Raw genomic sequence first — 9,581 nt, 5'->3', positions numbered from 1 at the left:
TCAGCGTTAATTATGTCTGTTTTGCCGTTAATAAGTGAAAGAAATAAAATATATACAATTAAAGCGCATTCGATATCAGGTGTGATCATACCAGCACTAATGCACCGGATCCCATCAGAACTCCGCAGTTAAGCGTGCTTGGGCGAGAGTAGTACTAGGATGGGTGACCTCCTGGGAAGTCCTTGTGTTGCACCTCTTTTTTGCGATTTTTTAAATACTTGTATCTATTTTTGTTAATCGGCGTAAAAGAATCGAAAGAAGTAGGAGAAAACAAATATTTCAGCGTTAATTATGTCTGTTTTGCCGTTAATAAGTGAAAGAAATAAAATATATACAATTAAAGCGCATTCGATATCAGGTGCGATCATACCAGCACTAATGCACCGGATCCCATCAGAACTCCGCAGTTAAGCGTGCTTGGGCGAGAGTAGTACTAGGATGGGTGACCTCCTGGGAAGTCCTTGTGTTGCACCTCTTTTTTTGCGATTTTTTAAATACTTGTATCTATTTTTGTTAATCGGCGTAAAAGAATGGAAAGAAGTAGGAGAAAACAAATATTTCAGCGTTAATTATGTCTGTTTTGCCGTTAATAAGTGAAAGAAATAAAATATATACAATTAAAGCGCATTCGATATCAGGTGCGATCATACCAGCACTAATGCACCGGATCCCATCAGAACTCCGCAGTTAAGCGTGCTTGGGCGAGAGTAGTACTAGGATGGGTGACCTCCTGGGAAGTCCTTGTGTTGCACCTCTTTTTTTGCGATTTTTTAAATACTTGTATCTATTTTTGTTAATCGGCGTAAAAGAATGGAAAGAAGTAGGAGAAAACAAATATTTCAGCGTTAATTATGTCTGTTTTGCCGTTAATAAGTGAAAGAAATAAAATATATACAATTAAAGCGCATTCGATATCAGGTGCGATCATACCAGCACTAATGCACCGGATCCCATCAGAACTCCGCAGTTAAGCGTGCTTGGGCGAGAGTAGTACTAGGATGGGTGACCTCCTGGGAAGTCCTTGTGTTGCACCTCTTTTTTTGGGATTTTTTAAATACTTGTATCTATTTTTGTTAATCGGCGTAAAAGAATGGAAAGAAGTAGGAGAAAACAAATATTTCAGCGTTAATTATGTCTGTTTTGCCGTTAATAAGTGAAAGAAATAAAATATATACAATTAAAGCGCATTCGATATCAGGTGCGATCATACCAGCACTAATGCACCGGATCCCATCAGAACTCCGCAGTTAAGCGTGCTTGGGCGAGAGTAGTACTAGGATGGGTGACCTCCTGGGAAGTCCTTGTGTTGCACCTCTTTTTTTGGGATTTTTTAAATACTTGTATCTATTTTTGTTAATCGGCGTAAAAGAATGGAAAGAAGTAGGAGAAAACAAATATTTCAGCGTTAATTATGTCTGTTTTGCCGTTAATAAGTGAAAGAAATAAAATACATACAATTAAAGCGCATTCGATATCAGGTGCGATCATACCAGCACTAATGCACCGGATCCCATCAGAACTCCGCAGTTAAGCGTGCTTGGGCGAGAGTAGTACTAGGATGGGTGACCTCCTGGGAAGTCCTTGTGTTGCACCTCTTTTTTTGGGATTTTTTAAATACTTGTATCTATTTTTGTTAATCGGCGTAAAAGAATGGAAAGAAGTAGGAGAAAACAAATATTTCAGCGTTAATTATGTCTGTTTTGCCGTTAATAAGTGAAAGAAATAAAATACATACAATTAAAGCGCATTCGATATCAGGTGCGATCATACCAGCACTAATGCACCGGATCCCATCAGAACTCCGCAGTTAAGCGTGCTTGGGCGAGAGTAGTACTAGGATGGGTGACCTCCTGGGAAGTCCTTGTGTTGCACCTCTTTTTTTGCGAGTTTTTAAATACTTGTATCTATTTTTGTTAATCGGCGTAAAAGAATGGAAAGAAGTAGGAGAAAACAAATATTTCAGCGTTAATTATGTCTGTTTTGCCGTTAATAAGTGAAAGAAATAAAATATATACAATTAAAGCGCATTCGATATCAGGTGCGATCATACCAGCACTAATGCACCGGATCCCATCAGAACTCCGCAGTTAAGCGTGCTTGGGCGAGAGTAGTACTAGGATGGGTGACCTCCTGGGAAGTCCTTGTGTTGCACCGGATCCCATCAGAACTCCGCAGTTAAGCGTGCTTGGGCGAGAGTTGTACTAGGATGGGTGACCTCCTGGGAAGTCCTTGTGTTGCACCTCTTTTTTTGGGATTTTTTAAATACTTGTATCTATTTTTGTTAATCGGCGTAAAAGAATGGAAAGAAGTAGGAGAAAACAAATATTTCAGCGTTAATTATGTCTGTTTTGCCGTTAATAAGTGAAAGAAATAAAATATATACAATTAAAGCGCATTCGATATCAGGTGCGATCATACCAGCACTAATGCACCGGATCCCATCAGAACTCCGCAGTTAAGCGTGCTTGGGCGAGAGTAGTACTAGGATGGGTGACCTCCTGGGAAGTCCTTGTGTTGCACCTCTTTTTTTGCGATTTTTTAAATACTTGTATCTATTTTTGTTAATCGGCGTAAAAGAATGGAAAGAAGTAGGAGAAAACAAATATTTCAGCGTTAATTATGTCTGTTTTGCCGTTAATAAGTGAAAGAAATAAAATATATACAATTAAAGCGCATTCGATATCAGGTGCGATCATACCAGCACTAATGCACCGGATCCCATCAGAACTCCGCAGTTAAGCGTGCTTGGGCGAGAGTAGTACTAGGATGGGTGACCTCCTGGGAAGTCCTTGTGTTGCACCTCTTTTTTTGGGATTTTTTAAATACTTGTATCTATTTTTGTTAATCGGCGTAAAAGAATGGAAAGAAGTAGGAGAAAACAAATATTTCAGCGTTAATTATGTCTGTTTTGCCGTTAATAAGTGAAAGAAATAAAATATATACAATTAAAGCGCATTCGATATCAGGTGCGATCATACCAGCACTAATGCACCGGATCCCATCAGAACTCCGCAGTTAAGCGTGCTTGGGCGAGAGTAGTACTAGGATGGGTGACCTCCTGGGAAGTCCTTGTGTTGCACCTCTTTTTTTGGGATTTTTTAAATACTTGTATCTATTTTTGTTAATCGGCGTAAAAGAATGGAAAGAAGTAGGAGAAAACAAATATTTCAGCGTTAATTATGTCTGTTTTGCCGTTAATAAGTGAAAGAAATAAAATATATACAATTAAAGCGCATTCGATATCAGGTGCGATCATACCAGCACTAATGCACCGGATCCCATCAGAACTCCGCAGTTAAGCGTGCTTGGGCGAGAGTAGTACTAGGATGGGTGACCTCCTGGGAAGTCCTTGTGTTGCACCTCTTTTTTGCGATTTTTTAAATACTTGTATCTATTTTTGTTAATCGGCGTAAAAGAATCGAAAGAAGTAGGAGAAAACAAATATTTCAGCGTTAATTATGTCTGTTTTGCCGTTAATAAGTGAAAGAAATAAAATATATACAATTAAAGCGCATTCGATATCAGGTGCGATCATACCAGCACTAATGCACCGGATCCCATCAGAACTCCGCAGTTAAGCGTGCTTGGGCGAGAGTAGTACTAGGATGGGTGACCTCCTGGGAAGTCCTTGTGTTGCACCTCTTTTTTGCGATTTTTTAAATACTTGTATCTATTTTTGTTAATCGGCGTAAAAGAATGGAAAGAAGTAGGAGAAAACAAATATTTCAGCGTTAATTATGTCTGTTTTGCCGTTAATAAGTGAAAGAAATAAAATATATACAATTAAAGCGCATTCGATATCAGGTGCGATCATACCAGCACTAATGCACCGGATCCCATCAGAACTCCGCAGTTAAGCGTGCTTGGGCGAGAGTAGTACTAGGATGGGTGACCTCCTGGGAAGTCCTTGTGTTGCACCTCTTTTTTGGGATTTTTTAAATACTTGTATCTATTTTTGTTAATCGGCGTAAAAGAATGGAAAGAAGTAGGAGAAAACAAATATTTCAGCGTTAATTATGTCTGTTTTGCCGTTAATAAGTGAAAGAAATAAAATATATACAATTAAAGCGCATTCGATATCAGGTGTGATCATACCAGCACTAATGCACCGGATCCCATCAGAACTCCGCAGTTAAGCGTGCTTGGGCGAGAGTAGTACTAGGATGGGTGACCTCCTGGGAAGTCCTTGTGTTGCACCTTTTTTTGCGATTTTTTAAATACTTGTATCTATTTTTGTTAATCGGCGTAAAAGAATGGAAAGAAGTAGGAGAAAACAAATATTTCAGCGTTAATTATGTCTGTTTTGCCGTTAATAAGTGAAAGAAATAAAATATATACAATTAAAGCGCATTCGATATCAGGTGCGATCATACCAGCACTAATGCACCGGATCCCATCAGAACTCCGCAGTTAAGCGTGCTTGGGCGAGAGTAGTACTAGGATGGGTGACCTCCTGGGAAGTCCTTGTGTTGCACCTCTTTTTTTGGGATTTTTTAAATACTTGTATCTATTTTTGTTAATCGGCGTAAAAGAATGGAAAGAAGTAGGAGAAAACAAATATTTCAGCGTTAATTATGTCTGTTTTGCCGTTAATAAGTGAAAGAAATAAAATATATACAATTAAAGCGCATTCGATATCAGGTGCGATCATACCAGCACTAATGCACCGGATCCCATCAGAACTCCGCAGTTAAGCGTGCTTGGGCGAGAGTAGTACTAGGATGGGTGACCTCCTGGGAAGTCCTTGTGTTGCACCTCTTTTTTGCGATTTTTTAAATACTTGTATCTATTTTTGTTAATCGGCGTAAAAGAATCGAAAGAAGTAGGAGAAAACAAATATTTCAGCGTTAATTATGTCTGTTTTGCCGTTAATAAGTGAAAGAAATAAAATATATACAATTAAAGCGCATTCGATATCAGGTGCGATCATACCAGCACTAATGCACCGGATCCCATCAGAACTCCGCAGTTAAGCGTGCTTGGGCGAGAGTAGTACTAGGATGGGTGACCTCCTGGGAAGTCCTTGTGTTGCACCTCTTTTTTTGCGATTTTTTAAATACTTGTATCTATTTTTGTTAATCGGCGTAAAAGAATGGAAAGAAGTAGGAGAAAACAAATATTTCAGCGTTAATTATGTCTGTTTTGCCGTTAATAAGTGAAAGAAATAAAATATATACAATTAAAGCGCATTCGATATCAGGTGCGATCATACCAGCACTAATGCACCGGATCCCATCAGAACTCCGCAGTTAAGCGTGCTTGGGCGAGAGTAGTACTAGGATGGGTGACCTCCTGGGAAGTCCTTGTGTTGCACCTCTTTTTTTGGGATTTTTTAAATACTTGTATCTATTTTTGTTAATCGGCGTAAAAGAATGGAAAGAAGTAGGAGAAAACAAATATTTCAGCGTTAATTATGTCTGTTTTGCCGTTAATAAGTGAAAGAAATAAAATATATACAATTAAAGCGCATTCGATATCAGGTGCGATCATACCAGCACTAATGCACCGGATCCCATCAGAACTCCGCAGTTAAGCGTGCTTGGGCGAGAGTAGTACTAGGATGGGTGACCTCCTGGGAAGTCCTTGTGTTGCACCTTTTTTTGCGATTTTTTAAATACTTGTATCTATTTTTGTTAATCGGCGTAAAAGAATGGAAAGAAGTAGGAGAAAACAAATATTTCAGCGTTAATTATGTCTGTTTTGCCGTTAATAAGTGAAAGAAATAAAATATATACAATTAAAGCGCATTCGATATCAGGTGCGATCATACCAGCACTAATGCACCGGATCCCATCAGAACTCCGCAGTTAAGCGTGCTTGGGCGAGAGTAGTACTAGGATGGGTGACCTCCTGGGAAGTCCTTGTGTTGCACCTCTTTTTTTGGGATTTTTTAAATACTTGTATCTATTTTTGTTAATCGGCGTAAAAGAATGGAAAGAAGTAGGAGAAAACAAATATTTCAGCGTTAATTATGTCTGTTTTGCCGTTAATAAGTGAAAGAAATAAAATATATACAATTAAAGCGCATTCGATATCAGGTGCGATCATACCAGCACTAATGCACCGGATCCCATCAGAACTCCGCAGTTAAGCGTGCTTGGGCGAGAGTAGTACTAGGATGGGTGACCTCCTGGGAAGTCCTTGTGTTGCACCTCTTTTTTGCGATTTTTTAAATACTTGTATCTATTTTTGTTAATCGGCGTAAAAGAATCGAAAGAAGTAGGAGAAAACAAATATTTCAGCGTTAATTATGTCTGTTTTGCCGTTAATAAGTGAAAGAAATAAAATATATACAATTAAAGCGCATTCGATATCAGGTGCGATCATACCAGCACTAATGCACCGGATCCCATCAGAACTCCGCAGTTAAGCGTGCTTGGGCGAGAGTAGTACTAGGATGGGTGACCTCCTGGGAAGTCCTTGTGTTGCACCTCTTTTTTTGGGATTTTTTAAATACTTGTATCTATTTTTGTTAATCGGCGTAAAAGAATGGAAAGAAGTAGGAGAAAACAAATATTTCAGCGTTAATTATGTCTGTTTTGCCGTTAATAAGTGAAAGAAATAAAATATATACAATTAAAGCGCATTCGATATCAGGTGTGATCATACCAGCACTAATGCACCGGATCCCATCAGAACTCCGCAGTTAAGCGTGCTTGGGCGAGAGTAGTACTAGGATGGGTGACCTCCTGGGAAGTCCTTGTGTTGCACCTCTTTTTTTGCGATTTTTTAAATACTTGTATCTATTTTTGTTAATCGGCGTAAAAGAATGGAAAGAAGTAGGAGAAAACAAATATTTCAGCGTTAATTATGTCTGTTTTGCCGTTAATAAGTGAAAGAAATAAAATATATACAATTAAAGCGCATTCGATATCAGGTGCGATCATACCAGCACTAATGCACCGGATCCCATCAGAACTCCGCAGTTAAGCGTGCTTGGGCGAGAGTAGTACTAGGATGGGTGACCTCCTGGGAAGTCCTTGTGTTGCACCTCTTTTTTTGGGATTTTTTAAATACTTGTATCTATTTTTGTTAATCGGCGTAAAAGAATGGAAAGAAGTAGGAGAAAACAAATATTTCAGCGTTAATTATGTCTGTTTTGCCGTTAATAAGTGAAAGAAATAAAATATATACAATTAAAGCGCATTCGATATCAGGTGCGATCATACCAGCACTAATGCACCGGATCCCATCAGAACTCCGCAGTTAAGCGTGCTTGGGCGAGAGTAGTACTAGGATGGGTGACCTCCTGGGAAGTCCTTGTGTTGCACCTCTTTTTTTGGGATTTTTTAAATACTTGTATCTATTTTTGTTAATCGGCGTAAAAGAATGGAAAGAAGTAGGAGAAAACAAATATTTCAGCGTTAATTATGTCTGTTTTGCCGTTAATAAGTGAAAGAAATAAAATATATACAATTAAAGCGCATTCGATATCAGGTGCGATCATACCAGCACTAATGCACCGGATCCCATCAGAACTCCGCAGTTAAGCGTGCTTGGGCGAGAGTAGTACTAGGATGGGTGACCTCCTGGGAAGTCCTTGTGTTGCACCTCTTTTTTGCGATTTTTTAAATACTTGTATCTATTTTTGTTAATCGGCGTAAAAGAATCGAAAGAAGTAGGAGAAAACAAATATTTCAGCGTTAATTATGTCTGTTTTGCCGTTAATAAGTGAAAGAAATAAAATATATACAATTAAAGCGCATTCGATATCAGGTGCGATCATACCAGCACTAATGCACCGGATCCCATCAGAACTCCGCAGTTAAGCGTGCTTGGGCGAGAGTAGTACTAGGATGGGTGACCTCCTGGGAAGTCCTTGTGTTGCACCTCTTTTTTGCGATTTTTTAAATACTTGTATCTATTTTTGTTAATCGGCGTAAAAGAATGGAAAGAAGTAGGAGAAAACAAATATTTCAGCGTTAATTATGTCTGTTTTGCCGTTAATAAGTGAAAGAAATAAAATATATACAATTAAAGCGCATTCGATATCAGGTGCGATCATACCAGCACTAATGCACCGGATCCCATCAGAACTCCGCAGTTAAGCGTGCTTGGGCGAGAGTAGTACTAGGATGGGTGACCTCCTGGGAAGTCCTTGTGTTGCACCTCTTTTTTGCGATTTTTTAAATACTTGTATCTATTTTTGTTAATCGGCGTAAAAGAATGGAAAGAAGTAGGAGAAAACAAATATTTCAGCGTTAATTATGTCTGTTTTGCCGTTAATAAGTGAAAGAAATAAAATATATACAATTAAAGCGCATTCGATATCAGGTGCGATCATACCAGCACTAATGCACCGGATCCCATCAGAACTCCGCAGTTAAGCGTGCTTGGGCGAGAGTAGTACTAGGATGGGTGACCTCCTGGGAAGTCCTTGTGTTGCACCTCTTTTTTGCGATTTTTTAAATACTTGTATCTATTTTTGTTAATCGGCGTAAAAGAATGGAAAGAAGTAGGAGAAAACAAATATTTCAGCGTTAATTATGTCTGTTTTGCCGTTAATAAGTGAAAGAAATAAAATATATACAATTAAAGCGCATTCGATATCAGGTGCGATCATACCAGCACTAATGCACCGGATCCCATCAGAACTCCGCAGTTAAGCGTGCTTGGGCGAGAGTAGTACTAGGATGGGTGACCTCCTGGGAAGTCCTTGTGTTGCACCTCTTTTTTTGGGATTTTTTAAATACTTGTATCTATTTTTGTTAATCGGCGTAAAAGAATGGAAAGAAGTAGGAGAAAACAAATATTTCAGCGTTAATTATGTCTGTTTTGCCGTTAATAAGTGAAAGAAATAAAATATATACAATTAAAGCGCATTCGATATCAGGTGTGATCATACCAGCACTAATGCACCGGATCCCATCAGAACTCCGCAGTTAAGCGTGCTTGGGCGAGAGTAGTACTAGGATGGGTGACCTCCTGGGAAGTCCTTGTGTTGCACCTTTTTTTGCGATTTTTTAAATACTTGTATCTATTTTTGTTAATCGGCGTAAAAGAATGGAAAGAAGTAGGAGAAAACAAATATTTCAGCGTTAATTATGTCTGTTTTGCCGTTAATAAGTGAAAGAAATAAAATATATACAATTAAAGCGCATTCGATATCAGGTGCGATCATACCAGCACTAATGCACCGGATCCCATCAGAACTCCGCAGTTAAGCGTGCTTGGGCGAGAGTAGTACTAGGATGGGTGACCTCCTGGGAAGTCCTTGTGTTGCACCTCTTTTTTTGGGATTTTTTAAATACTTGTATCTATTTTTGTTAATCGGCGTAAAAGAATGGAAAGAAGTAGGAGAAAACAAATATTTCAGCGTTAATTATGTCTGTTTTGCCGTTAATAAGTGAAAGAAATAAAATATATACAATTAAAGCGCATTCGATATCAGGTGCGATCATACCAGCACTAATGCACCGGATCCCATCAGAACTCCGCAGTTAAGCGTGCTTGGGCGAGAGTAGTACTAGGATGGGTGACCTCCTGGGAAGTCCTTGTGTTGCACCTCTTTTTTGCGATTTTTTAAATACTTGTATCTATTTTTGTTAATCGGCGTAAAAGAATCGAAAGAAGTAGGAGAA

At 38.8% G+C, this 9,581-nt stretch overlaps 33 non-coding genes and 1 pseudogene across 33 annotated transcripts; all 34 read left to right on the top strand.

Moving 5' to 3' along the window:
• The first annotated feature begins 77 nt into the window (after positions 1-77).
• On the top strand, positions 78-196 carry LOC127134545 (5S ribosomal RNA). Its single transcript, XR_007808281.1, has one exon. It is a non-coding gene; the product is annotated as a 5S ribosomal RNA (ribosomal RNA).
• Positions 197-356: 160 nt separating this feature from the next.
• On the top strand, positions 357-475 carry LOC127132864 (5S ribosomal RNA). The gene has a single exon (XR_007806870.1). It is a non-coding gene; the product is annotated as a 5S ribosomal RNA (ribosomal RNA).
• A 161-nt stretch (positions 476-636) lies between these two features.
• LOC127132863 (5S ribosomal RNA) lies at positions 637-755 on the top strand. Its single transcript, XR_007806869.1, has one exon. It is a non-coding gene; the product is annotated as a 5S ribosomal RNA (ribosomal RNA).
• A 161-nt stretch (positions 756-916) lies between these two features.
• On the top strand, positions 917-1,035 carry LOC127132862 (5S ribosomal RNA). Its single transcript, XR_007806868.1, has one exon. It is a non-coding gene; the product is annotated as a 5S ribosomal RNA (ribosomal RNA).
• A 161-nt stretch (positions 1,036-1,196) lies between these two features.
• Positions 1,197-1,315, top strand: LOC127132861 (5S ribosomal RNA). The gene has a single exon (XR_007806867.1). It is a non-coding gene; the product is annotated as a 5S ribosomal RNA (ribosomal RNA).
• Positions 1,316-1,476: 161 nt separating this feature from the next.
• On the top strand, positions 1,477-1,595 carry LOC127132860 (5S ribosomal RNA). Its single transcript, XR_007806866.1, has one exon. It is a non-coding gene; the product is annotated as a 5S ribosomal RNA (ribosomal RNA).
• Positions 1,596-1,756: 161 nt separating this feature from the next.
• On the top strand, positions 1,757-1,875 carry LOC127132859 (5S ribosomal RNA). The gene has a single exon (XR_007806865.1). It is a non-coding gene; the product is annotated as a 5S ribosomal RNA (ribosomal RNA).
• A 164-nt stretch (positions 1,876-2,039) lies between these two features.
• On the top strand, positions 2,040-2,151 carry LOC127132742 (uncharacterized; annotated as a pseudogene).
• A 253-nt stretch (positions 2,152-2,404) lies between these two features.
• LOC127132858 (5S ribosomal RNA) lies at positions 2,405-2,523 on the top strand. Its single transcript, XR_007806864.1, has one exon. It is a non-coding gene; the product is annotated as a 5S ribosomal RNA (ribosomal RNA).
• A 161-nt stretch (positions 2,524-2,684) lies between these two features.
• Positions 2,685-2,803, top strand: LOC127132856 (5S ribosomal RNA). The gene has a single exon (XR_007806862.1). It is a non-coding gene; the product is annotated as a 5S ribosomal RNA (ribosomal RNA).
• Positions 2,804-2,964: 161 nt separating this feature from the next.
• Positions 2,965-3,083, top strand: LOC127132855 (5S ribosomal RNA). The gene has a single exon (XR_007806861.1). It is a non-coding gene; the product is annotated as a 5S ribosomal RNA (ribosomal RNA).
• A 161-nt stretch (positions 3,084-3,244) lies between these two features.
• On the top strand, positions 3,245-3,363 carry LOC127132853 (5S ribosomal RNA). The gene has a single exon (XR_007806860.1). It is a non-coding gene; the product is annotated as a 5S ribosomal RNA (ribosomal RNA).
• Positions 3,364-3,523: 160 nt separating this feature from the next.
• LOC127132852 (5S ribosomal RNA) lies at positions 3,524-3,642 on the top strand. The gene has a single exon (XR_007806859.1). It is a non-coding gene; the product is annotated as a 5S ribosomal RNA (ribosomal RNA).
• A 160-nt stretch (positions 3,643-3,802) lies between these two features.
• LOC127132847 (5S ribosomal RNA) lies at positions 3,803-3,921 on the top strand. The gene has a single exon (XR_007806858.1). It is a non-coding gene; the product is annotated as a 5S ribosomal RNA (ribosomal RNA).
• Positions 3,922-4,081: 160 nt separating this feature from the next.
• On the top strand, positions 4,082-4,200 carry LOC127134560 (5S ribosomal RNA). Its single transcript, XR_007808295.1, has one exon. It is a non-coding gene; the product is annotated as a 5S ribosomal RNA (ribosomal RNA).
• A 159-nt stretch (positions 4,201-4,359) lies between these two features.
• On the top strand, positions 4,360-4,478 carry LOC127132836 (5S ribosomal RNA). The gene has a single exon (XR_007806857.1). It is a non-coding gene; the product is annotated as a 5S ribosomal RNA (ribosomal RNA).
• A 161-nt stretch (positions 4,479-4,639) lies between these two features.
• On the top strand, positions 4,640-4,758 carry LOC127132825 (5S ribosomal RNA). The gene has a single exon (XR_007806856.1). It is a non-coding gene; the product is annotated as a 5S ribosomal RNA (ribosomal RNA).
• Positions 4,759-4,918: 160 nt separating this feature from the next.
• On the top strand, positions 4,919-5,037 carry LOC127132813 (5S ribosomal RNA). Its single transcript, XR_007806854.1, has one exon. It is a non-coding gene; the product is annotated as a 5S ribosomal RNA (ribosomal RNA).
• Positions 5,038-5,198: 161 nt separating this feature from the next.
• LOC127132801 (5S ribosomal RNA) lies at positions 5,199-5,317 on the top strand. The gene has a single exon (XR_007806853.1). It is a non-coding gene; the product is annotated as a 5S ribosomal RNA (ribosomal RNA).
• Positions 5,318-5,478: 161 nt separating this feature from the next.
• LOC127134524 (5S ribosomal RNA) lies at positions 5,479-5,597 on the top strand. Its single transcript, XR_007808261.1, has one exon. It is a non-coding gene; the product is annotated as a 5S ribosomal RNA (ribosomal RNA).
• Positions 5,598-5,756: 159 nt separating this feature from the next.
• On the top strand, positions 5,757-5,875 carry LOC127132790 (5S ribosomal RNA). Its single transcript, XR_007806852.1, has one exon. It is a non-coding gene; the product is annotated as a 5S ribosomal RNA (ribosomal RNA).
• A 161-nt stretch (positions 5,876-6,036) lies between these two features.
• On the top strand, positions 6,037-6,155 carry LOC127132777 (5S ribosomal RNA). Its single transcript, XR_007806850.1, has one exon. It is a non-coding gene; the product is annotated as a 5S ribosomal RNA (ribosomal RNA).
• Positions 6,156-6,315: 160 nt separating this feature from the next.
• On the top strand, positions 6,316-6,434 carry LOC127132765 (5S ribosomal RNA). Its single transcript, XR_007806844.1, has one exon. It is a non-coding gene; the product is annotated as a 5S ribosomal RNA (ribosomal RNA).
• A 161-nt stretch (positions 6,435-6,595) lies between these two features.
• On the top strand, positions 6,596-6,714 carry LOC127134544 (5S ribosomal RNA). Its single transcript, XR_007808280.1, has one exon. It is a non-coding gene; the product is annotated as a 5S ribosomal RNA (ribosomal RNA).
• A 161-nt stretch (positions 6,715-6,875) lies between these two features.
• LOC127132753 (5S ribosomal RNA) lies at positions 6,876-6,994 on the top strand. The gene has a single exon (XR_007806833.1). It is a non-coding gene; the product is annotated as a 5S ribosomal RNA (ribosomal RNA).
• A 161-nt stretch (positions 6,995-7,155) lies between these two features.
• LOC127132741 (5S ribosomal RNA) lies at positions 7,156-7,274 on the top strand. The gene has a single exon (XR_007806823.1). It is a non-coding gene; the product is annotated as a 5S ribosomal RNA (ribosomal RNA).
• A 161-nt stretch (positions 7,275-7,435) lies between these two features.
• Positions 7,436-7,554, top strand: LOC127132730 (5S ribosomal RNA). Its single transcript, XR_007806812.1, has one exon. It is a non-coding gene; the product is annotated as a 5S ribosomal RNA (ribosomal RNA).
• A 160-nt stretch (positions 7,555-7,714) lies between these two features.
• On the top strand, positions 7,715-7,833 carry LOC127134655 (5S ribosomal RNA). The gene has a single exon (XR_007808387.1). It is a non-coding gene; the product is annotated as a 5S ribosomal RNA (ribosomal RNA).
• Positions 7,834-7,993: 160 nt separating this feature from the next.
• On the top strand, positions 7,994-8,112 carry LOC127134643 (5S ribosomal RNA). The gene has a single exon (XR_007808376.1). It is a non-coding gene; the product is annotated as a 5S ribosomal RNA (ribosomal RNA).
• Positions 8,113-8,272: 160 nt separating this feature from the next.
• On the top strand, positions 8,273-8,391 carry LOC127134632 (5S ribosomal RNA). The gene has a single exon (XR_007808365.1). It is a non-coding gene; the product is annotated as a 5S ribosomal RNA (ribosomal RNA).
• A 160-nt stretch (positions 8,392-8,551) lies between these two features.
• Positions 8,552-8,670, top strand: LOC127134620 (5S ribosomal RNA). The gene has a single exon (XR_007808354.1). It is a non-coding gene; the product is annotated as a 5S ribosomal RNA (ribosomal RNA).
• A 161-nt stretch (positions 8,671-8,831) lies between these two features.
• Positions 8,832-8,950, top strand: LOC127134559 (5S ribosomal RNA). The gene has a single exon (XR_007808294.1). It is a non-coding gene; the product is annotated as a 5S ribosomal RNA (ribosomal RNA).
• A 159-nt stretch (positions 8,951-9,109) lies between these two features.
• On the top strand, positions 9,110-9,228 carry LOC127134608 (5S ribosomal RNA). The gene has a single exon (XR_007808343.1). It is a non-coding gene; the product is annotated as a 5S ribosomal RNA (ribosomal RNA).
• Positions 9,229-9,389: 161 nt separating this feature from the next.
• Positions 9,390-9,508, top strand: LOC127134596 (5S ribosomal RNA). Its single transcript, XR_007808331.1, has one exon. It is a non-coding gene; the product is annotated as a 5S ribosomal RNA (ribosomal RNA).
• Positions 9,509-9,581: the final 73 nt, after the last annotated feature.

Source organism: Lathyrus oleraceus, chromosome 3 (genome assembly GCF_024323335.1).
Source record: "Lathyrus oleraceus cultivar Zhongwan6 chromosome 3, CAAS_Psat_ZW6_1.0, whole genome shotgun sequence".
NCBI lineage: Eukaryota > Viridiplantae > Streptophyta > Magnoliopsida > Fabales > Fabaceae > Lathyrus > Lathyrus oleraceus.
The sequence above is the reverse complement of the archived record's forward strand: the minus strand, read 5'-3'. Positions and strand labels throughout refer to the sequence as shown.